The sequence below is a fragment of the Cygnus atratus genome, chromosome 10 (assembly GCF_013377495.2).
Source record: "Cygnus atratus isolate AKBS03 ecotype Queensland, Australia chromosome 10, CAtr_DNAZoo_HiC_assembly, whole genome shotgun sequence".
Classification (NCBI taxonomy): Eukaryota; Metazoa; Chordata; class Aves; order Anseriformes; family Anatidae; genus Cygnus; species Cygnus atratus.
Genome location: NC_066371.1, coordinates 21,416,487 through 21,442,307, shown reverse-complemented (window position 1 = coordinate 21,442,307; position 25,821 = coordinate 21,416,487). Strand labels below are relative to the sequence as shown.

At 39.0% G+C, this 25,821-nt stretch overlaps 1 long non-coding RNA gene across 5 annotated transcripts in view; it reads right to left on the bottom strand.

Annotated features, from left to right (window-relative positions):
• The window catches only part of LOC118253711 (uncharacterized), a 43,926-nt gene extending 33,025 nt beyond the window's left edge, over positions 1-10,901 (bottom strand). For 3 of the 5 annotated variants that reach the window (XR_007708699.1, XR_007708698.1, XR_004780499.2), the window contains exon 1: positions 2,332-2,610. This is a non-coding gene — a long non-coding RNA (uncharacterized LOC118253711). Of the gene's footprint in view, positions 1-2,331; positions 2,626-10,704 lie in introns of those variants that run through there. The other 2 variants (XR_007708697.1, XR_004780500.2) reach the window with 2 other exon arrangements.
• Between the last annotated feature and the right edge of the window lie 14,920 nt (positions 10,902-25,821).

The window sequence follows — 25,821 nt, the reverse complement described above, 5'->3', positions numbered from 1 at the left end:
GAGGTATTTGCATGTTTACTAACCTCCCACTGAACAGAGAAACCTGGAAATGGCATAGATGAGCTGCTGTTTCCAGGCCAGTGCCAGCTCCAGCTGCAGAGAGCTGAGGCTTGCTCCGTAAGAGACCAAGACAGACCCAAGACTGTTAGGGGGAAACAAAACAAATATCTGTCTTTACACCATAGTCACTTGGAAACTTAATGCTTAACCAGAAAAGACAGACAGGCAGTACGACTGCTCAGGTGATCCTGAAAATACATGTTATTCAAGCACCTTCCCCAACCTTGCATTGTTTAGAACAGGCACCAGTTGTCCTGCTATATAAAACAAAATAGGTAACTTCCTTTTTTAAAGTCAACTTGATAGGATCATGCATGTTCTTTAACTGCAATGATAAATACATATGGTTTAGGAATTCAATTATACTTAAGTTCTTCTCTAATAAAGCTAGAACAGCTGGTTGCCAGATCCTCTGAGTGCTTCAACTTTGTCAGGAGCATCCAGCATATTTTAAAACCATCTCTTGACCCCACAGAGGAGGTCAATGTTTCTTCTGGCAGCCCACTAGTTATTTTTTAAGTGTCTTGATTTTTTTCTGTGGCGTAATTCAATTTTACTCATTATCACTACAGATGTCAGACCAAGACTAGCAAGATTACAGCAGTAGCTGGAGCATATGGTTGAGTCATATGAATAATAATCATAAATCCTTTTTGACGTTGGCCCATTATTACATCCTGATCATGTCCCCTTGGAATCTCTTGTTTGGTGTAGTGTTTAAGTCATTAAAAGGTATCTCTGGAGATCCAGATTTATGGACATCTCTATCGGAGAAACACAGTATTAGCAGTATGTTTATACAAACATAAAACACAAGAATATTATATACCAATATATCTATGTGTAATGTCTATGGAGACGTACAGGAGATGCAATTAGTGATTGGCAGTCACTTAAAGAAATGTTTCTGATGACATCTTAAAATCACAATGTAAGTCAGGCTGATGCCTGAACTGCCATTGTTAAAAAAAAAAAAAAAAGTATACGAATATAGTAGGAAGTAAAAGAGACAGTCCTTATAGTTTTAAATGGTGATATTTTCCTAGCTTTTACATTTTGTATTGGGTGGAATAAGCTGTGAAGACAGCAATAAGAATAAGGTTCTTCACATCCCACTAAACAACATTTGCTTCTTTCAAGAGGATTTTACAATTACAGGTTACCAATTTCTTGGCCATCTGTAGCAGGCAGTAGTGATGGGATCACAAAATCTGTGGGTATCAGGAGGACAAATTACAGGTAGGTTTTGATCCAGATTTGAAGACCAATGCTGACTCACTGTATTTATAGCAATCTAGGTATGAATTAATGACCTGATACAATATGCTAAATCAAAACCCTCAGAGTTTAAAAAAAAACACCCAATCTAGGAATAATAATTACCAAGCTGCAGTCACAGTAATGTGACAAATCCTGAGCAGCTTTCCCAAAGATGAATTTTTGTGGCATGAGCCCAAGCCACAGCAAAAAGAGACTCATTTACGACTCATGTTAAAGCAGCCTCCAGCAACCCCCACCTCCCCACACACCCTCAGATGCAACAGGGATACCATAAAACCGAGACTTGCAGATTTAGAAAAAAAGGGTCTCCACTGAGATCCAATGTAAATGGGCAGCCCAGATATTTAAAGGCTTTAAAACAACACAAATATGTTACCTCAGCATCCTTAGCTAACAGTATTGAGTAAAATGTGGTGAAAATTACTTCATTTTTCGTACAGAACATTTTCTCAGCCATAGCAGGTTGCTTCTTACCACTACCCACCACCCAATTATCCTTTCTGTGTCCTTTTAAAACCCAGGTTAGCTGCTGAACTGGTCTCACCAGAAGTGTGGGACAAGACACAGCTGTACCCACCCCTGCTGGCAGGTGCGCCCTGTTTGCTCTCCCTCCCATTGTCCCTTCCTTCCTTTCTGCCCTATTCCTCTGCTCTTTTGTTTTCAAAGAAGTGAAATGTCCACAGGAAATTTGTATTGTTCAAAAACTATTCAGCTTCATTTTGTGGAGTAACTTCCCTCCCACTCCCTTTTTAAAAAAATAAAATAAATAAAAAATTAAGCTGCTACACTAACCACACCAGCAGGCAGCTGGAGCATTCATTAATTTTGCCTCAAGCACCATTGGGCCATGTTTGCATGGCAGACTTACTGTTTTCTCTGCAATGGAGATCAGTGGCTAAAACCTCCAGCCTTGGTCCTGCAAGCGCTGTTCACAGAGCCATGTCCACTGGACAGACACCTTGTGTGTCCCCAAGCTGCCCCAGCACCCACCTGGGCTGATGCAGTGCAGCCGAGGGAAGGACGGCTCCATCACACTTGATCAGTCCTCCAGACGAAGCCTGCTGAGATGGTGGCCCCGGCCATCAGGAGAGGTAGCCTACATCTTGTTTCAAAAGGGTTTTATTTGGAAAGGACCCCTTTCTTTTTCCAAGTACAAAAGTGATAAACAGAATAAAATGAATCTAAACACCAAAATATAATAAAAGTCTGTCTCCAGGCCTGACCAGCTGTCCTGACCCTGCCTGGAAGACAAACCGACTTGGAACAGCTGTGCTCATTAAACACACCAAGGCAAAGACCTGAATGGCTAAAATGATATGACATATTTGTGTTGAAAAAAATAGCCCTGCTCTTGAATTAAGTGCAAGGGCACTTTTTTCTTTTTCTTTTTTTTTTTTCTTTCCCCTCTCTTAATGGAATACTTGTTACACTGATTCCCAAGAGTCAGCACACTCTATTTTTGTTACTTGCAAATAAGTGAAATATTTTTGGTGTTTGTCAATTAACAGGGCTTTTGAAACAGTTTCCTATTTGAAGAAACGAAGCAGATTGCAATGTACAGAAGTCATCCAAGAGGATACTTTATACAGATGCACCAGAGATGACATCTCTCTTGTCATCAGTAAAAATGATACAGAACATATTGCTAAGTTATTCAGCAGTTTCCAAAGAATCCTCTTTAATGCACAATAAGAAACAGATCTTGGTTGTCTTTTCACGGATGTCAGACTTACACAAAAACGCAGAATGCACTTGCAACCATTGGTGTGAAAGGGTACTTTCAAGTAGGGGCCTATTAACTGAACCATTCTGCTATAAGATATCAAAAGACTGCCTATTTGCCACAAAATGCACAAAGTTATACTCATTTTTCTTAGTGCCAGTAAGTGGTTTTAATGCAAGTAATGGAATTTAAAACCAGAAAGTCCTTATTACAATTCAGAGTGCCCTTTGTCCTTTGATAATGAACACCATATTAGTGTCTTGAAGAAAAACCAAAACCCTAAAACAGGTTATGTTGTTTCAGCATTTTGAACTAAGTGACCAAAACCTTATTAATGGAAGTTGATTGCATTTAATTGCATATAGACTAAAATCTAAAAACAAGTTCCAAACTCTTACTTGTTCCAGCAATGAGAATTATAAAAATATGCCAAAAAGGGATAAACTTCACTTAGAAAGAAAGGAAGAAAGAAAGAAAGAAAGAAAGAAAAAGAAAGAAAGAAAGAAAGAAGGAAAGAAAGAAAGAAAAAGTCTTGTGTGATATTTGCTATAAAGTAATTGTATTTGTTGTGCTGGTAAAAGACAATAGGGAAAGGGAGGGAGGGAAAGGTAGGGCCAGGCAAAGCAGGGGCATGCTTTACATGAAATGTATCTCAACAGGCTGCTGGAACCAGATGTCTTGCAATTTTAATTACCCTTCCCACAATACCCATTTGGTTTAAAAATGAAAGTAAAATTTGGAACTTGAAAAAAAAATATTTCAGCTACAAATGCAGAACAGGAAATGCCATTTTTGTCATGGGTCAAATTGGTAATCATACTAAAACAGGGCAGTATATACTTATATAGCATATATAATGTTTAAAAAAAACACAACAGAATTGCATTTAAAACATGAAGTGAAGATGTAAAACATATTCCCCATGTAAATGAGCTCTGTAATACAGAAAAAAAAAAAGAAGGCTTAAAAATTGTTCTTCCCATCAAATTGATGAATAAGGAACATTCCTTAGGTCAGAAATTTTAGTTAAATTACATCTCTATCTGCAATTCATTTAGACCAGGTATACCTGGTCTATCTCTGTACATATATCTCCACATTTATCTATATAAATATATGTAGATATATATTTCAATAGCTATATATATCTCCATATGGAGATAGACCAGGTAAGGTCTATCTTCTTGTCCCTGCCAATGGCAGGAGGTTGGAATTCTATGATCTTTAAGGTGCTTTCCAACCCAAATTATTTTGTGATTCTGTGATCTGGACTAAACATGGACTATATGGAGATGCTCAGGAGATTTTAGTCAAATATTCCTTCATAAAATTGTTTGGAAAAATTGCATGTTTGTATGAAAATTTATTGAGAAATATATTTTGAAAGGAACACATTTTTACTGGGATATTTTTAACTTCCAAATATTAAAGAAAAATAACTTATAATCTCAAATTTTCTGGCAGAGATTTGTGTAATGATAATTTCTCAGTTTTTAGTTTTTGGCAAGTCAGCAGAAGTACATAGAGTGCAAGACTACTGATGCTAACATGACCCCGAATAATTGCAATAGCTTGCTCCTCCTTAGCTCCTCAGTGTGAAATATGTTGCATAAATGTCAAGAATGAAGAGAGAAACATGAACCAGAATTCCAGTAGTCTCTTCAGGAGCCTTTGTACTACTTTTAAAGGGTCCAAAAAGATGGTAAAGTGGAGCAAATCCATTATCTGGTGCCACATTTAGCACTCTCTACCTTTGCCAGCACAGCTCTGTTGAGTTTAGGACCTCTAATTAACCTCTCAGCATCACTCTGGACCATACAGACATCCCAGTCACTATAAAGTTTCTTCTGGTGCTGTGAAGTGCTGTCAGGGGTGGTTAAGATGATGAAAAGAGGAGAAGGTCTTTTTAATTAGATGAACACTTCTCTTTAATCAAAAATGAACAAATCACATGATTATTAATTACCAGATTACTACTATTATTGACATATCACAAACTCTTGAGGAACAAAACTGGATTATAACAATGAATATGTTGCAGAATTATAAGTATGTCTAAGAGTTGAGAACACATTTTATAATTCTGCAATAAAAATGATGGGAAAACATTTTTTCCACAGAATTTTGATTTTGTGAAAAATTTCAAAAATACCTCATTTTTATGCAGATCAGAATGAGTTAACATTTGTTAAGAATTGAACATTTTCAATACAGAGTATTAAAAAATAGAGAGAGAGAGACTGGAAACTGCAAATACTGATTAGCTTAAGAAATGGAAAATGTGACTATTGACCAGATCAAACTAGTTTCAGATGAAAAGTTTGAGGTAGGATTATTCTTTAAAGTATATTCTCCTTTATTTTGTCTACTTCAATTATAAATCAGTCAAGTTAAAGGCTGTTCAGTCCATCTATTTCCAGATTATTGCAGTGTTGCATCATCTCACCAAATGGGAAAACTTCCCCTCACCTTATTTCTTACTGCTCTCCTGATTGAATTCATCCCCAAAACATCTGTCTCCCAAAAAGCCATCTACCAAAGGCAGCCAGAGGCACATGGAGGGTTTGGGAAAAAGCTGAAAAAAAGCAAAAAACTCCTCACAGAGAATGTTGTCACAGTCTTTGGTGCTGTTTCTAAAGGACCAAAACTGCTAAGGAGAAATAAAGTGATGGTGGGGACCAAATTCCATCTAGTAGCGATGAAGTCTCATTGGAACATTCCCCAGATCATATTTAAGTTTGCCCAAAGCAATACCCTGCTGTGGAGGATGACAGAGATTGCTCAGGTTATCTGTGTTATATTACCCTCCTTGAAGGCCAGGAGTTCAATCAAAGGAGGCTGCTGAGGCAGGAACCTAAGGAAGCGCACGCACACCACACACATGCACAGAAAGCAGCAAAAAGGTAACAGTGGTTGGACTGTGACCTGGGAGCCTGTCTGCTGCCCTGAGGGCTGGGCAAGTTCAGCCACCAAAGGGCATAAACTCTGTATCAGAGATGGATCAAATGTGCACATCTCTGCTCCAGGAGAGGAGAGTAGTGGCGGAGGTGTGAGCAAGCGAAGGGGACACCAGAGAAGTGGGGGCAGGGGGCACAGGCAGCAAGGCAGCTCCCTCTGCCAAAGGTGACAGCTGGGGCCACCTGCCTGCACCGGGCAGGGCTCTGAAGTCGGGGCAGAAACAGGAGAAAGGACTCACATTCCTGTAACACTCCTGCCCCTGGCAGGCGGGTACCCTACGGTTTGAGTACGCTCCAAGCCACTTTGCACACTTGCTGCCCTGGTTGCCACAAGAAATAGTTCTTGGAGGTGAACCTTTTGCACAAACATGAATGGTAAATTATGGGTGACCATCTGGAAGAGAAGGACATAAGGGTGAGCAGCAAGAAGCCAGGCTATTGCATGTGACCCCAGGAATGAGAAGAGAATCAGATGCAGCTTCCCTTGTAATGCCCAAAGCTGCCATATATTTATCAAAATGATATTTACTGGAAGGTCACATTCTTATACCAGGGGCTGCTATCTGGATTACTGAAAATAATGTGCAAGTCTCTGTAGATTTATAATTAAGTGGTAAAGCAATGCTCTTCTATAAATTAAAGGGTGTCTTTGATTCTCCTAGTAATATGATGCCATCTTACTGTGAAGACATTTTAAGTGCCCATATAATTTTCATTATTCTTCTAAGTGGAGGATGTGCACAAACTCTCTGAGAAGAGAACAGTTTTGTATGTATAAGTAATGGACAATACTATTGCCTGTAGGAACTAATATTTTGTTAATAGCAGTTGAAATATTTATTGCTAATCAACTATATAAGTCTTTATTCTAACTTGAAAGACAAGCCAACTTTGTACAGATACCACTAAAGGCATGAGACAGCTTTCCTGTCATCAGCAAAATGATATAGAGCAAACTATTGAATAATTCCACTAGAAACGCTCAGAGATCACCTTTACAAAATATGAAACAGAGCCCTGAGTCTTTCTTTGATGTTAAGATTTTACAGAGCAACAATAATGCACTTTGGATGAAGGACATTGCTTTGATAAAATATATGGTATTCAGTCCTACATACCTTTTTAGCCATGTAACGCTGCATTCTCTTTACAAGACTATTTTTTTTTAGTACTATAGACACTTCAGAAGAGTAAAAATGTGATGTGTAATAAAGTTGTGACACACAGAAGAGCAGTAAAAGACTAGTCTATATTTCCTGGCCCCAGTCAACTGACAGGGTTAAAAAGGTTAATACCCTGACACAGGACACCAGCGGCTACTGTTATATGGGGAAATCTTTTATTTTTTATGTTACTTGTCATAAAAAAAAAAGGCAAAGAATATCTTAAAACGCTTTATATTAAGGCTAGCATCCTCAAACAAACAAATCAGAACGATTCAGATTAAACAAAATTAATGTGTAAATCTTTATTTTTATGTGTAGTTCAGAGCTCAAAGCTGGTTGAAAATAATCTCCTGAAAGTACTATAAGACATTCTTGTACATTATTCTTGCTGATAACATGCAAGACTTCTGACTTTCTTTTAACAGAACTTTAACTAGGGAATATGTTTTCACGCACATGCTCTTTGAGGAATATGATCACTTGCATATATTTTTCTCTTTTTTCTTTAAAGAAAAAGTTGAAGAAATTTTAAAAATGCCTAAGAAACTCAGATTTAAAGTAACAATAATTAATAAAAAGCACTATATTTATATATATTTATATATATTTATATTTATAACTTCCATTTAATTAAATGGGATTTAGGTGCATGAATAATTTCAAAAATCTTGAAGGGACTTACACCTCCTTAAGCATAAAAACTCCAAAATAATTAAACAAAAAGTAGCCTTATGACTTTTTCTTTTAAACATTATGCAATATTAACTTTGTGTGAAGTTTTGAAAGATGCTAATTTCTGTGGTTTGTTCTTTAAATGGACTAATCAGAGAAATTTTCACTGGAAGTCATGAATGTTTGTCTTAAGAGAAACAGTATTTACAAGAATTCCTTTTCAACAGGAAATTCCAGCCATTGGCCTGGTACCGATATAGCCTTTATCTCAAAAAAAAAAAAAAATTTAAAAAAGATTATTTATGCTTAAGGAAAAGACCTGCCTGTGTAAAAAAAAAAAAAAAAAAAAAAAAAAAAGCTCAGTTTTTCTGTACTCACATTTATAGCATCTTCAGCAAGATACTCTGGAAGATATCATCAGAGATAGAAATAGAGTCATCAGAACTGAGCCTGCTTAATCCCTCCCTTTTGCAGGAACATAATTTAGTACTAAATCCAGCCACAGAATTCTAGAAAGGGCTTTTAAAGTTTCTTTTGTTTGCTTGTATTTTTAATCAGTCTTAAGGCATCCACATTATCTGGAGAAAAACAATTACAGTTGGATGTTATTTTATAGAAGCCATTTTTAACTTCTAATTCAAGTTTTTATTTACAAGATAAAATCTTTTGTCTCACATATACTACGATATGAACTTCTAATACATATTCGAATGTTTCTTTTATATTTAAATGCAAGCCTTCCTAGTACAACTGAGGTCACTGCTAGGTGAATAAGAACAGCACAATGCCTCCCAGAGGGCTGTACCGTTATCTACACATCACCTGAAGGGGCTCATCTAGCTCTGCCAGGGAATTATCATCATGACAAGGATGATAACCACCTGTCTGGTAATCACCTACTGATGAGCTACATTATTTCTTTCTCTAGTAATAGAACAATAATTACAAATCATTATTTTGTCCTTAACTGGGTTTTCCATGAAGGATCAGCAGAAAACTTCTCAGGAGTAAAACTGCAAAGAATCCAACCCAAAATTGCAAAGAAAGAGTGCCTGCAAGAAGCCAGGGCTAACTTGACCTGGATATACCAATACTTACAAAACCAACTTGTTAAACTCAAAGCTCTGCTGGGAAGTGGAGGCAATGCAGGGACTCACGAGCTGCTCAGCAAGAGCAAGCTGGGACTTGGTCCCCACGAAGGCTGGGCTGGGAGCCTCGGCAGGCAAAGGGCCCCAGCAGGAGATGCCAGAGCAGCCACAGGTCTGACCCAGCCAGCCTCTTGCAGGCCGGGAGGCTCAGAGGTGCCGGGGTCAGGAGTGGGGTGCCAGCGCAGAGCACGTGCCCCCTGCTGCGGGACCGTGGTCCATGGTGTGAGCACCCCCGCGGCATGCTGGCAAAGGGGAGCTCTGCCCCCCAGCTGTTCCCAGAGCTGAGCTGTTCCCGGGGACAGAAGAGCCCCGTTGCACAATGCTTTATCTCCTTTAAGCAATCTGTCGGGTTAAAGCACTCAGGGTCCATGGCAAAGATAATCCTTAGACCAAATAAGCAACCATGGCTAATTGAGATTTGACAATCCAGCATTATTCACTTTAAGTATGAATTATAAACATCATATATTTATTCTGACTTGTACAGTTAGCATAGTGCAAGATATTCAGATCATGGGAGCAGCTTCTGTGTGACTGAGCTAACTATAGTTCAGTCCTTATTAATGATGCATAAACCACCCTGAGAAAAGTAAGAACTGCTTAAACATTAAACTGACACTCCGGCCAAGCCAAATATTTTCTGGTATATGTAGCGACATAGCTGCTCTGATTTTTTTTTTCCCCCCAACCTGCATCTTTCTATTTCTGCAGTTTACCTAGCTGTAAGGCCAGTTCCCATTTTATGAGTCAAATTGATGCAGCAAGTTACATAGGATGGCATCTGTTGTACTCTCTGTCAGACATTTTGCCTCTTTTCTTTTTGCTGTTCATATTCATTCTTGTTTGCCTGTCTCTTCAGTCTAATTTTAAAGTCACAAACAGGATAAATCTGAAGTTTGTTGGTTTCACTATAGAAAGATGTGGTTTTATTTTTTTTTCAGTTTATTTGCTTTTGATAATAGCCATTCATAAAAAATATATTTCAAATAACAGTCTATTTTTACCAAATGTTATTTTGTTTGTTTTTACCAGTTGCAACCAGCAAGAAATATCATATATTTAAAACACATTTGCTTAAATAAAAGCAGCAGTAAATACCAACAAAAAATTAGATCTAGCAAAAAACATTCAAAGTTTCCTCCCCTACCTATAAATTCCAGCAGTTCCCAGGTCTGTGAAAACATTTTGCATCGCTCGGGCCTGAGAGACCACATTTTGTGACTGCATTGTGCATGGGGGAGGAAACGGTGCTTCTGCAGTCTTGCAAGCACTGGCCTGATTTGTGGGGAGAGGGCGACGGCAATCCCTGCCCAAAGGGAGGTCTGGGATGTTCCAGCTACCAGCTTTTGACCAGTCTCTTTAAATCTAAATGATCAAAGTAAAGAAGCACTAGAGAAAATGGGAATGGAATATCCCTAGTGAAAATGGCAAAACTTCTGCATTGTTACAAGAGGAGATCAGAAAGCAGAAAACTGTAAAAAGGGGTTAAGAAGACAGCTTCCCCGTGCTTAGTGGGGTTGGCAAAGCAAAGACAGGAGTGGTAGACAGAGAGCTCCTTTCAAAACCATTTGTCATTTGATAACAGTTAAAAGTAGTCTTTGTAAATTTAATAGTAAATTTTATTTGTGTGAAAAATCCCTCGTGCATTACCCTAATCCCCCGTTCTGGTCACCGGCGCAGGGGAGGCAGGCACTTACCTCCAGCACCGGTGCTTGGAGGCTGAGGAGCAGCCGACTGCGGCAGCCGATTTTCTCCTATGTTGAAGTGACCCTGTGTGTATGCATTTAACAGTCAGGGAAGCCAAAGCAAGCAAATTGAAGAGTTAATGCAAAGCCAGACACGGAGGAAGCAGCAATGAAGCATTACAGCTATCCAGGCTCCCTGCAGATTATCGCCACACAGCGAAACTATGTCTTGTGGTTTCCCGACATGTTCTTTAGTGCACAATCAGGCTCCAAAAGACTCTGGCCGTCACGATGCCAAAGGCAAACCCTCTTGAATACACTGCAACCTTGAAATGGCAATCAGTACCTCTACCAGTCTTGCCCAAGCAAACGCACCCAGGAATGCAATAGTCCTTCATGTGAGTACAGCTTGAGAGACTCCCTTGGTGCTCTCACAAACTGTCCACCCCCAGATTTCCTCTGCCTGAAAGGCCCCAGCCCCTGCATGGGCTGGTGTGGGCCTGGCTCACCCTGCTCACAGGGAAGGGCTTTTATTTTATGCAGCCACTCAAAGGTGGAGGAGGAGAAAGATGGCACAGAGCGGCCTTTTCTTTCTCCCTCCTCTCTCCCTGTATTTCTGGCACCTTCAGCAGTGCTTTACATTGTTTTAAAATGGAGCAGGGAAGGTATTTTTTCTGATTTTTACCTCATGAGGAAGGTATAATGTTGGCATTCCTCTTTTAGAGAGGCCTTCTTCTTTAATCACAATAAAGTATGTTGGAGGAAGAGATAATGACAATATAACATAGGAAGAGCCCTTGCCTTTCTAACAGGTAGGAGCTGCAAGCCTCTCCTGCTGCTGCTGGCAGGTGTTGCCACTCACCCTCCCTCTCTCCCTCCCTCCAAACATTTCCTCAGAAGCATGCAAGGAATGACCTTGCCAGCCACCCAGCAACAGCGCCCGGGCTGCGGATCAAATCATCCTACTGAAGGTAAACACAGAGATTTCCCCACCAGAAGGTGATGTTGCAACTGCTCTGCAGTGTGCCCGCTGGCGGCACAGCTCCTGGCCCTTGGCCTGCAGTTGTGCTGCAGGGCTTAGTTGGGACCTGGTGAGAGAAGGGGACAGTAGGCTCAAGAGCCACTCGGTTTCTCTCACTTGGCAGTAAGCAAGCATACAGCTACAGATGCCATATATTACCACAGATGTGTTTCCTTGGGGAGGGAGGGGGGTATTGTATTTACACCAGCACTGGGGGGAAATGAGAACACTGAAGGAAAGAAGGAGCAAGAGGCCAGCACATCCTTGGCTCTTCCTGGCAGTGGTACTGCTCCATCTTCTCAACAGATTCCCGTGCAGAAGGTCCTCAGTACTGACCATTCACTCAGGGAATATAGCTGTTTAAGGCAAAATAGTACTGTTTACCCATCTCCCAGTGTTGAGACCATTGTACGAATCAACTCCTTCAGAAGAAAAAAAACAACAGTGAAAAAAGTTGCATTTGGTTTCAGAGCTTCACATTGCCCCCAAGGCCCCATGCTTGACCTGCAGGATGCTACAGGTACACTTCCCTATGGACCTTTAATTAAAGTGCAAATTACCCCTAAAAGTGGGTGGATGGTTCAGTGCTCAGAGCCACATCTCTAGGAAGGTCACACTGATTGCAGACATGCTCGGAGGAGTGCAAGAGCCTGGATCACATGAGCCTTACTACAGCACAAAATGAGAAAGACAGAACCTATAAATATATAACCTCTAATATTCTGTGGCTGTTAGAAGAAATCCCGTAGAAAAATTATGAAAATGAAACAGTTCTGGATTCCGTATGTATAGACTTCACTCAATACTGTACAGTTGAAACGAGAAGAAAATAACTTCTGTAAAATTAATATGTAAAATAAAATTTTATGGTTTCAGTTGTATTACTGTTACTACAAAAACTAACAAAAGCCAAAGGCTCCTGACATATCACCCATATAACTCCTAGCATAGTGGAAAAAAATTATCTTTGAATAAAATTATATGGCTTGCCAGCTGTAAGCCCTGCATTTTGTGGGCTAGTACTATTCAAATGTGTTATTTCTTTTTAATTACCATGCCAAGAATAATATTTCTTCCATTATATAACATTCTTGCCCAAAGAAGGAAGAACTCTTTGTTACATGTGTATTTACTTTTTCACACATAATGAAGACATTTAAGCTCAGCAAAATTCCTAAGAAAGAGCTTAGGAGGGCATGCATTTTGAAATCTACTCTGTTTGCTTTGTGGTTTTTACTGGGGAGGGACACACATCAGTGAGAAAATAAAGTGTGTTAGAAAGGCACAACCTGAAAAACACAAATTCACGGTCATTCCTTGAAAAAAATATTAAGCTAAAATTTAAAGAGGGTTATATGCAAATTCTTCTGTACAAATTATGTTTTTGTGTATCCAAATTTGCAAGACATTGAAACTAGATCTTGGCTAGTTATTCATGTCTGACATTTCCTGTGACAGTCACAGCTTCTTTTTTGATAGCAAACCATTTCCAAGTCATCTTTAGCATTTTTTACAAATGGATTAATTCAAAATTCTTTTCTGTTGACTCCATGAAACTACCTCAGCCTTAAGGATTGCTGAAAAGCCATTGGCAGTAGTCAATATTTCAGACTAATTGTGTGTGATAATTACAGTCCACCTGAGCCCTATGCTATCACTCCCTTCCCAGAGTATAGAGTACCTAATTCAGATATGCTCTCCAAGATAAACACATAATTGCAGTTTAAATATTGTGCATGTACATATGTATCATAGAATATCCCAGGTTGGAAGGGACCCATAAGGATCATCGAATACAACTCCTAGCACCACACATGTCTACCCAAAAATTCAGATCCTATGACTAAGAGCACAGTCCAAACACTTAAACTCCAACAGGCTTGGTGCAGTGACTACATCCCTGGGGAGCCTGTTCCAGTGCACGACAACCCTCTCAGTGAAGAGCCTCTTCCTGATATCCAGCCTGAACCTCCCCTGTCGCAGCTTGACACTATTCCCTTGGGTCCTATCGCTGGTCACTAAAGAGAACAGATCGGTGCCTGCCCCTCCGCTCCTCCTCGTGAGGAAGCTGTAGGCCACAATGAGGCCTCCCCTCAGCCTCCTCTCTTCCAGGCTGAACAGGCCAAGTGACCTCAGCCACTCCTCATACATCTTCCCTTCTAGGCCCTTCACCATCTTTGTAGCCCTTCTCTGGACACTCTCCAATAGTTTCATGTCCTTTTTGTACTGTGGTGCCCAGAACTGTACACATGTAGAGCCTTTATTCTTCCTATCTCTATGCCTATAAATAATACCAATTTAAAATTCCATTTATGAAAGTTTCAAGAAAGCAAATGAAATGGTTGCAAATACCAAAATAAACCAACAGTGTTATTCAACCCCTCTCTCAGACATTATTCACCCAGCTTTATTGAAAGAGCTTACCAAGAGAAAATGTACTTTGACCAAAGTAATCTGTACCAGAAATTGTAGAATAAGCCATCTACTAAGTCCTTTGAAAACAGGAGTGGAGGTATAAAGATTAATACAAACAATAACTTGAAAACAGAAGGAAAAAGAAATGACTGGAGGACCGCTCCTCTGGGAAATGTGGTGGCTCCTACCTTTTATGATGAGCAATGAACATAGCAATATGACCCAGGTGGTCTTAAATCTGCCTGGCTGGGTGTCATGACAATGTCACTGCTGCTCTGAGATACTCCTTAAAGTATGAGAGTGGTTTTGAGGAAAGCACTGCTATTTAAAAGGGAAGATTTTAAACAGCCAGTTGAGAGCAATCACGTATTTTGATTTAGATTTCATTTGCAGAGCTGCTGTGGGTACCCATCAAACCTACTCATGCAGTATCTGGAGGTGTACCCTCAGCAGGAGGCTGCAATGCCACCGTGTGCAGTGGGCTGCAGTTCTGTACGGCTCTGTACAGTCAGGTAATGTGTCATCTGCTGGCAATACAATGTCTGTGGCAGCATGGCTTTGGAAAATAATATCTTTAGTATCTACCTGTGCTTTTGGTACGGCTTGCTGTCAGATGATGTAGCGGTGTCTCTGCGATTAATAGTATGATGCCAGGATTCAGCAAAGGCAGAAACAGAGCTACATATGTCATTTGAGGACATTTGTAGGTACAGAACAAGCACTGACCAAGGCAGCTCCTGCACTGCCCATGTTAGCTGATTCTCAGAATATTTCTGATGGCTCCTGCTGCTCCATCATGCATTGGACAAGTGGGACATTAACTTGTCTGCAAAATGCTGGGTTACTCTTGGGTACTTGAATATTCCTACGCGCTGAATTCCCAAAAGCCAGTTTCTGTCATAGGTCCTCCTTCAGTAACTGGAAAAATATAATTTTAACTAATAATTTTTCTTTTCTTCTTTTTTTTTCTTTTTTCTTTTCTTTTATTTTTTTAATTTTCTGGCTTACTCAGGAAATTCTGAAATAAGTAGGAGTTAAAGGTTTTGATCCTGATAAGATTTGAAAACAGCACATCTTCCAGAGTAGCCATAAAAGTGAGCCAAAATTAGAAAAGTTTTAGCATTATTTAAAGATATATTTTCTTTTATAACCTTATATATTTCAACAGTGGTCCCAAAAGACTAGAAAAACAAGTGGCAATGTAATACCACAATGTAAAATAAAAGCACAGATTTAAACCAGGAAACTACAGACTATTCCATCTGACATTCCATGGGGAAGTCTTTGAAACTATTTTAAGTGGCTCCAGCTTTTTTTATTTATGGGACATAATTAGATGTTGACATTGAAAACAATTTTTTCAGATTTCTAAATACAGAATCTCTTAGAACAGTAAATAAAGAAAAATGTTGTGAGATTAGAATCATCAACAAATCCCCCAAACTTTTGATCTTTAACATGCACCGACTAATGGATGAGAAAGTGACTTTCAGTCTAGATAACAAGAGCCAGCTCTTTGGATCAAATAAGTGCACAAATTAAAAAACAGAGCCCTGTCCCTAGTCTTTGAGAGGCAACAATAAAACTCTACAGACTGCAAAGGAGAAGAAATGAACCCTTGAAGTAGACAACTGCAAAAAAGCAAAAGTCTCTCAGACAATGGAAAAAACAGTAATTTGACTTCTAGTTGCATTGATGTCAAAATGCAGAGTATTAAGGGAAATAGGAACTGGCCATATTGCCTTCAGAAAAATCACAATTTTTGTAATGGGGCAAGAACCGAGTCACTTCCTAAGTTGCCTGAAAGATATTTAGTATAAATTCAGAACTCTTTTAAATCCTGAGAAATTCTCCAATCAATCCACTCGGTAATTTTAAAACTTAATATTGAATTAGCAGACTGTCCCGCCTAAGCAAAGGGCTTATATTATAAGGATTGCCTTAATATTTTAAGGCTCACCTGGATGTGCAGCGGGGGTTGGAGTAGATGGTCTCTGGAGGTTCCTTCCAACCTCAAACATTCCGTGATTCTGTTATATTAATCCCATGGAACGTAATATACACCTAAAGAAATACATTAGCTCTTCAAAGCATTTTATTTTTATTTTTGAAGAAGATAAGCTTTATTTGCTTTCCATCTTCATTCACTTTGTTCATGGTAACTTCCTGTTACCACAACAATCATGGGCTCATGGATATTTAAAACCCAAAAGTGTCATTACGCTAATTTTCGTTATAATTCTAAGTATACATTTCACACAGTGGTTCATGCTTCTAAGCCCGAATCTTGGAGGTTGAACATAAACTTATTTTAGAAAGCTATCCAACTTTGACAGTAAAACTCACAATGGTAGAAAACCTACCAAATCCTTTGCTAGTCTGTTCCAAATGCTAACTGTTGCTATTCCATGTGAATAATCCCTATATTGGCAAATAATCTTTTCAAATAATATAAAAATATTTCTATGGTCATATTCTTGCATCTAACACAGACTAAGACCTGTTTATATGCAGCAAGAGCACCTCTTCCTATTAGCATACTAAACCTGAGGTTACAGGTGTGAGAAACTTCTTCACAGAGATAAATGAACACCTGAGAAAACATGGGCTTGTAATAAAAAAAAAAAAAAAAGGTGTACAGCTCTGCAATGTGGCCCTGTGCCAACAATATGAAAAAGCAACTCCCAGCACCTGCACATGCATGAATAAGTTTTGATTCTAGCAGATAAGTTAGGGTGCATGCCACCTATTAAAGTGCTGGAGAAAAGCTTTGATCCCATTGACATCTTATGTATGTGTGTGCATAAGTGTACCTATTATATATATTAAAAGGTATTTTAATCATTCATGTAGGATCCTTCTTTAAGATGCCATTTTGTTTCCTCAAGATTTTTGTGTTTATCACTTAGTGATACCTAGGATGACTGAGAAGTTGAGAAAGAGGAAAGGCCTATGGTTTGTAATTTTATATGCTGTATTGAGCAAAGCACCTGGAACAAAATGCTTGCTCTATTGAAATCTGTGCCAAAACTTCCACCAATTTCAACAGGTCCAGAATTTCAAACCGAAGTCAAAAGGTGAGCTTAGGTGCTGAAAGAAGAAAACATGTGCTTAAGGTGAAAACAAAGTTCCCTCATTGTTGGCTGGGATGCATTGACGAGACATGGCAAGACACAGTAGATGAGGCTAAATAGCAAGCTTTACTTGTCACTCTTAGATATATAACTATAATGAAAAATGTCCATAGTCTGAATATATAGTTATAAAAGACACCAGAACTTCTAAATGATTATTTTTGAAATTTACATAAGTTGATCTTCATTGCCTCCTAATGAGACTTCACCTCCAAAGCCCACCAGCTCCTGACCTGCTGCAGCCTAGCCCATTAGGCCCTGCAGCCTGCACAGGCCTGTCTCAATAGACTGACTCCTTTTGCACTGCAGCATATTAAGTAGATACCCTTTCTATTTCAGCTTCCCCTTCTATAATAAGAATATTTAAAAAAAAAAAGGGGCAGGAGGGGGTGTCAATTTTTATCAGTTTTGGCAAAGCTGGCCTCTTTTGACTTCTGCTACTACAAATACCTAAATACTCAAAGCCCAGGTTAGAGTCCTGCTCTCCACTGATCACTTACCCCAGGAACCAACTGAACTGGTTCCTTCAGTGAGTTATGACCTATAAGAGCTTTGGTTTACCTCATTTTCCTCTCATTTCTTGCTTGGAGCTTGCTGTAGGAACAAGGACATAGTGATTTGCCTGGGAACAAATCAGCCAAATCCTCTATGAAGGAACAGAGAATGACAAAACTTCACAACTCAGAAATGACTCCTATCAACTTTATCTTTTAGTTGAGTGTTGATCTTCTACACTTTCTACACTACATTTCTAAAAGCTTCAGATATATCATTTTTAAGTGTTTCAGACAAGAAGGCCTCCATAATGCCTTTCCATGCTCTCAGCTCCTCCTCTTGTTCCTCGTCCCACAAACATTAATACAGCTCCTCAGTTTCAAACGATCTGCTAGAACAACAGAAAAACAGAATTCCTTGTCAGAAAGCCTTAATGCTTAGAATATGAAGGATAAATATTTTCTTCTCATAGGTATGGCCCATTTTTCTTCTCCTCTGCAGTTAATTTCAGGGATTAACAAACAGAATCTACAAGTAGATATTAGAAAAAAAGGCAAGAAATAGCCTTTCCTGCATATCCTACTGCTTCAGATACTTCGGTCCTAATTTAGCCAGTGAGGCAGGTAAGCGTACACTTCTCTTTGTAAATTTAGTCCCTCATGTCCAGTAAACTCAGAGATGTTAGAATAGGAATAACCCTGGTAAGGCTGCCCCATTGGGCAGTATCTAAACTACTTCTTTAGGTCTGAACAGGCAACAGTTGTGCTCCTTCCTTTCTTACCTCTGGCAGGTATGCTTCACACGGGTATTCTGCTGTTCCTTTCTGAAAAGGGACTTGTCTATCTGCTGACCCGTGTCTCAGGAACTGGCTGGCCTTCTCCCTACCCCTAGCCTTACCCTAACTAATGAATATCCAGTGGTCCTGGTTCAAAAGACAAACTTAACAGTTCTCCTTTTCAGGGACTCCTAATAGTAGACAGAAATGCAGATAAGCACCTTCACAAAGTAGTACAAGATCTCAACTGAGCAACAGAAATCATAGGTATCCATTTGTATCCTTCAAGTTTCCTTATATTCAATAAAATTTTGCTTAAACTAGAGCTTTAGTCCCTTTTACTTTCTGCACAATGCTTTCTCACCAGACCACTGTGGAAAATCAAATGAAACTTCCCTCTCACCAACCAATATCATTAGTCTTAGATTAGATTGCTGCCATCATTTAACTTGTGTTACTCAGTTCAGAGGCTAAACACTATCGTGTCAAACATTTAGGATGATGGCTTCTCAGCACATGTTCTCAGGACAATGGTAAGCAAAGCTGCCCAGATGATGCTGTGAGAGACTTCAGGAGGCAATCTTGCTGATGAAAAGTTCAAAATTATAATCCTGTGATATTAAAACATTAAGGATTTTATTACCAATTTTCATGAGCCAGGTTTACACTACTTTTAAAGGTACTTGTTACACCTCAGTAGTTTTGAGTTTGAAGAAAGACAGGGAAAGCAGAAACACTGTCACCACCACTGAAAGTGGTTAGAACTACCGTTTTGTTCAAATTGAAAGTTGACTTTTTCCCACAAATGGACCATATAATTCTCATTCAATATACATTCAAGGTCAACATATAATAGGAGCAAGACAGCGCATTTCAGTGTTGGGATGCTAGACTTGGAATATCTCAGTATATAACTTCCTACTTCTGTACTTTTAACTAAATGAAGAAATTCAACGTACATGGAAACCAAAAGAAATCTTTGGCCTTTTTGTCCCTTTGAAGATACTGCTTTTTCCTATGCCCCTCAATCATTTCTGTCTACACTTTCTATAACTATCTCTTGAATTAGTTGATTTTGCCACTCTTAGTGGACCTGTCTGATAATCTGTTCAATATGTGTATTTCCCTTTGGATGAAATACAGTAGTTTCATGTTAAGTTCCTATCTGCTCCTAATTTCCTAGATTGTGCATTATGTCATCTTGTTTTTGTGTTTTTGCCAATAGGAAAAGTTTGTCTAGGTCAATTTTATCAGTCTGCGCATGAGGAAAAGCATCAATTAGATCACTACAATGTCTCCCCTCCTCTAGTGAGAAGAACCTGATTTTCCTCAACCACTTCTCATTACTTAAATCTTTTTTTTTTTTTTTTTGGCATGTGCCATGGGTTCTCATCATTACCATAATCATTACTCATAAAACAGCAAAAACAATGAATTAGTGCATGTGCCAGTCCCAATGTCCTTATTAGCAATGAGAAAAACACCATTTAATATCTCTTCAAGAAAGACAACGAAATCAGGAGAAAGAAACCTGGAAGAATTGGAAAAGGGAAATACAGGGTGGATTTTTCCAGTCAGAAAATATTTCTTTTTCTCTTCCAATGGCCAGGTGAAAAGAGCGTTGATATGTTTGGCTGCTTTCTCCATCAGTAATTACGATGTTTGCCTGGGTGTCTTGGCCCTGTTCAAGTACATCTTACATGGAGGGATGTATTCGCCCTTAGCTGCTTTCCAAGCTTGTAGGGTATGAGCTGGCTGGTACAAAACCTGTGTAGCTCCATTAACCTGGCACTGATCCCAGGCTCATCAACCCTGCTGTTTGCACTTCCCAAGTGTGTTAAATCTGTACTAATATTCTGCAGAAAGAGACTGCTAGCAGAAAAATTTGCTGATACAGCTTTCAGAAATGACCACTACAGTACTGAACATTAATGACGTACTCACTAACATTTCCAACAGCACTTGCGTCCCAAATACTATGCTCACACACTACACCAGAAGGAAAGGACTGTGTATGTTCTATACCATGAACTGTGCAAGATTTGACTATGACCAAATGAACATTTGTAGGTGTATTTAATTTAAATGTCAAATACATTTGATCAGATCAGCTGTCCAGTAAGTTAATGACACAGTAATGTTTCTGATTAACTTCATTTGGCCAGGATAATAGCAACAAGGAGTGAAAAGAGCCTATAAAATGAGTTAGAAGAACTGTGAATGTATTCTTATTTACTGCTCTTTTCTTGGATTCACTCTGTATCTAGCCTGGAGCTGAAATCTTTCTAGAGATCAATACTATGTGACTATCATTTGCTTATGTGATATTCAATCACTGTTGGCATATTCCTTGGTCATATATATATATAAGTACTACCATGTATATTCTATCTATCATGGGCATTGTTTTTACTTAGCAAGATACATACCATCCGTAAACTAAAGTCATCTTATGTATTGCCTCTTTTCTAGTTTTATTTGCTGACAGGATTTTCACTTGTCTGAAAGTTCCCTTAATTTTCAAAGCCCTCCCCATTATGGATGTGAAACATTTTGGTTTGTAATGTCCATGTGCTCTCAGATGGACTCTAAAAAACAAAATAGCAATAGCTACTTGCAGACTGCATGCACTTTCCTCAAGATAAGCAACAGTGAGTGTAGAATTACAAGTCTTCTAAAGCTTTGTAGTGTACAAACAATGCACTGGGGGAACACAAAGCTCCCCATTCACATTTATTACCTTCTCCGTGTCATTTCTCACTTACCAGGGCACTTCTTGGTGCATTTTGACAAGCTCTGTGTATTTAAGCTTTTTTAAAAATTCATTCATCTGCAAAGTAGTAGTTTATCTCTTATTTTCATTCTCTCAATTTGAATTTTCATTAATCTCTCTCATTTTTCTAGGTTAATGCTTATATTCAGAGGCAGAAATGCCAGGTTTGATGAGTTAAATAGTCTCGCTGCATGACAGATTTTTTGATGAAAGTCACCGTCCTTCCTGCCCATGCAATGCTTTTCCATATTCAGGAAGCATTTGTAAGAGGAGACAGCACTGAAGTAATTCTGCCCCTACTTAAATCCCGTGACACCCATATCCGAAACTTAATACATGTAGAGCTGAGAATAAGAGCTCTTTAAAAGCCTCAGAGTTAAGAATTGCACACAGCCAGCATTTAGCCCTTTTACTTGCATTTTTGTCCTCCTTCTACCAGATGCAGCAGACAATTCTTTTCCCTTTACTTTAAGCAACGAAGTGAATGATATAGCACTAGAAGAATGCATAACACTTTTTCACTTTTTTTTTATTTCAGAAAACAGACAGTAACCCTGACACATATGAATAGAAAGCTGACCTGTACAGACAACAGCCTGCCAGATAGTTGTGATAGAAATATCAAGCAAGAATGAAAAAAAAAAAACAGATATACATGAAATCCTGGCTCCATTGAAGTGGATGGGAATTTTGCCATTGATTTGAATGGAGCCAGGATTTCATTGCGAAAGCAACGTTCAGCTGTAGAAGTTGCCACTTTTAAGCCTGTACACCCTTATGCAATCAGTCCCAACCTCCTGATGAAAGGATTTGTATTTTTTCTTATTGCCCAAATATTTTTCTTAACAGCTGACCCTTTCCTTTACTTAAACGTAGCCTCCTTCATCAAGACATGCATTGGATTCTTTTGTTGATTTTAATATGACTTTTAGCAACTTTCCCACATTCCAGTAAAGCCTACTTAGCTGTTTGCTTCCACTCCATTCCTCTTGTTCTTTTCACTTTTGTTCAAATCACAGTGAACATAATTGAAACTAGCTGAAAAGAATACGGAACCTTGTTGAACCATGGCACTTCTTGGCTTCCTGATAGCAGTAATATGTTAAAATTTTGTCTGCCTTTGTCCTTGGCAATACATTTATATAAACTACTTATCTTCTGCTGTTATCTTCATTATGACCAACACTTAGGTTACAAACACAGGGGTGGATGGTTAGGGAACTTTAATGCAGTTGCTTCATGGAGGAAATTTCTTTCTTGCTATCTATATTGTCAGTGTATCTGTCTACCCTCACACCTGAATTTTGGAAAAGAAATGATGTGGTTCAAAGAGGAAAAAGAAGAAAGTAGAGAGAAAAGTTTGCTGAATACAAAATGTTCAATAATGCAACTTGCAATGATGTAACACAATATGACTTAGGCAAGCCATTATAATGAATTCACAGAACAAAACACTATTACATTTTTCAGGACTGCATATCACCTGATAAAAATAAATAAATCCCCCAAACCAAGCAAAATTAACCTGAGACAAAATAGCAAATATGCAAGCAAAGTATTTATATCATGGCAATGAAGAGAGCTTGGCCTTGGAAATGAGGTGGGGTTCTCACAGCACAAGCATGGGGTGCCCTCACCACAGACAGTTTTTGCTCTCCTTACAGGATGGAGTGATCAGTGAGAGTTGCTCTTAGCTGTCTGACAGGCAAACTCTCCTCCACAGAAAGGTTTATAAGCAAATGACAATCATTTGTCCCACTATGCCTCTCAGCCAGGACGTAGGAGGGGAGCAGAGTGACTGCCTGAAATAAGGAAGGAAGCAAACATTTGTGCTATGTTTCCTGCAGGCAGCATGTGTATGATGGTTTTAAACAGTTGCAGCAACCAGCACTGAGACATCTCTAATGCACCAAAGAGAGCTTTCTGGGCACTCTCCATCCCAACACCATAAATCAAACCCATTAGCAGCAGATGACTTTTAGCTCTACGTGAATTTCTAGGATTTGCACTGCATTTTGCCATACCTTAACATTACAACAGTGGTTCAAGCCGAAAAAGCCTTGTGGGACCTGGCTCCTACCAAAAGCCAAGGAACACACTTACACAGATGTCAGAAAGTTGGTGGCACCCACTGCATCCCATTTGCTTCAGCAGGTGAGGAGAAATAGGGTTACAGGCTCCTCCTGCCACTGCTCTGGTGGGTGAACTCTGACTGCAGCCCCTGGTGCAGAACCGGGGCTCTGCCCTCCAACCACGGGACATCTCTGAGGTGAGGGAGTGCAGCCATTTACTGGTCTGATGTGGGGATGGAAAACTGAAGGCAGTTTTGCCCATGAGACAATCAAAGGGGAACCTGCAAAAATGTGTTTCTTAGCTATATCCAAGGGAAACCTATCTTGAGAAGAAGTCACATGAGCTCAATAAACACATCCTTAAAATAGTTAACACTTTTACTGAAAATCTTCCCATGATCCTAGTTCCATATGGAAGTCTCATTGGGGGTACACCTACAGCTGTCAGATTTGACATATAAAATCAAGTTAATCTGCTCCAAATTAAATTTGAGGAGAAAGAAGGTAAAAATTAAACACAATTGGTTTAGAATGAAATGGCTACTTTGTAGTTCTTGACCCTTTTATTTATAGTAAATACTTGGCTTGCCTTGGAATCTTTTTTTTTTTTCTTCCCCTTTTGGATGTCTGTAATTAATGACATGGTTCATTAGTTACAGGGAAGCTAATGTAGCTCTGCAATACAGTAGTTCACATAATTGTGGGAGGTAACTCATTCCACATGCTCAAACATTGTAATTTCAAAATATTTTCCTAATAGTTCTCAAATAGAAATATTTCTAAGTGTACATCGAAAACTGCCTATATCCAAGTAACATTAACAGAACATAGTTTAAGCATAACATGCCAAGAAGTATTATTTTTGGCTGTAACATAATTGATATCACGTGCTGTTGCTATTTTATATACTCCTTTCCTTTTTGCCTTAACTTTTATTATTTTATATGGGCATAGGTATTACCTGAGGGTGACTTTGCACAACAAGATATAGGTGTATACTAGGTACTGGAATTTTAGTCATTTAGTTTTCTTGTTTCAAGTTGCAGCAAGCATATGAAGCACTTAAAGACACTAATCTAGCAAATATTTCCCCCCACACTTGGCAGAATGAAAATATTTTTAACACGGCATTTTAAAAATCAATTTAGATATTGAAGTGAAGCACAAGATCTAGTGTCGAGACTGACTCTGAAATAAACAAGCACAGTGAATACTCCTTTAAATCTCACTTTTAAGGAGGGACATCTGACTTTAAGTATTTCTGGTTTTTTTTCCCCCTTACCTGTAAGGTCTGCAGAAGCCTCATAGTTGCACTTGGTGTCCCAGTGGTGGGTGGGTCCTTACCCAGGCTTTACAATGAATCAGGCACGCATCTTCCACCCTATAAAATACTTTCTGTGTGTGCCCAATTTATTTTACCCTCATGAGTTGAGATCAAGATGCCCAGTACTGTGTGCCAAACTAAAATACAGATAAAAAATCCCCAAAGGAAAGTTGGTACAGGAGATTATTCTTCTGTTCTGTAGCTATTTAGTGGAAGACCTGGGGGAAGAGCAGATATGACACCGTTAACAATGTAAAGAATATACTTGTGTTTATTCTGAACAGCATTACTAAAGTCTAGAGATATTTTGTAATAATATTGCTGTGGTGACAGTGGATATCACCAGGTTCATGGATACATACATGGGACTTGCTATGCCTTTTCTAGTAACAGTTTTTAAAGATTTTTAGGATATAATTCCAAGAATTAAAAGGCTCTCTAGCTACTGAAATAGAATTTGCTTCTGAAACCCTGCAAAATAAATTAAGTCATTATGTGACCTGATCAGCTTATGTTTCTCTTCCATGATCACACAATAAATGCATTTACAGTCCAAACTGATTCAAGGTCAAATATCAATGCTTGCCATATTTCGAATACTTAGCATAAGTATTCAAAGTATATTAACTTCAGTAACCAAACCTGAGCTCCATACTTTGGATTCAGACCTAAATTGCACTAAAGTCTGTAGGGGCTTATCCATTGGCCTGAGCAGCATTTGGGTCAAGATACTCTCTGGTTGCTGGCAGAGTGGACTGAGTGAGTCCTGACCTTGAGTGTGTTCCTGGCTGTGCCCCCACTCCAGACGTGTGGACAGCCTGGTTTACTTGGGACAGAGCCTGGGCACATGGGTCAGGCAGGGATTTAGGGAACATGTTAAGATTTCATGATCTGGGCAAGTGGAGGACCAACACAGAGACTTCAGGGGTTACCTGTCCTGCTGCCTCTGCAAGCAAAAGCAAAGGTGCGGTCCTAAAAAGTACCAGGATATTAAAATACTCCAAGTACACACTTTATACACACAGTTGCAAAATTGCTTTCATTCTGGAAAACAAAAGAAAAGTGATGATAAGTGTGTCTTATTCTGATAGGCAGCTCTATTTCTCAGGCAATGCCATTT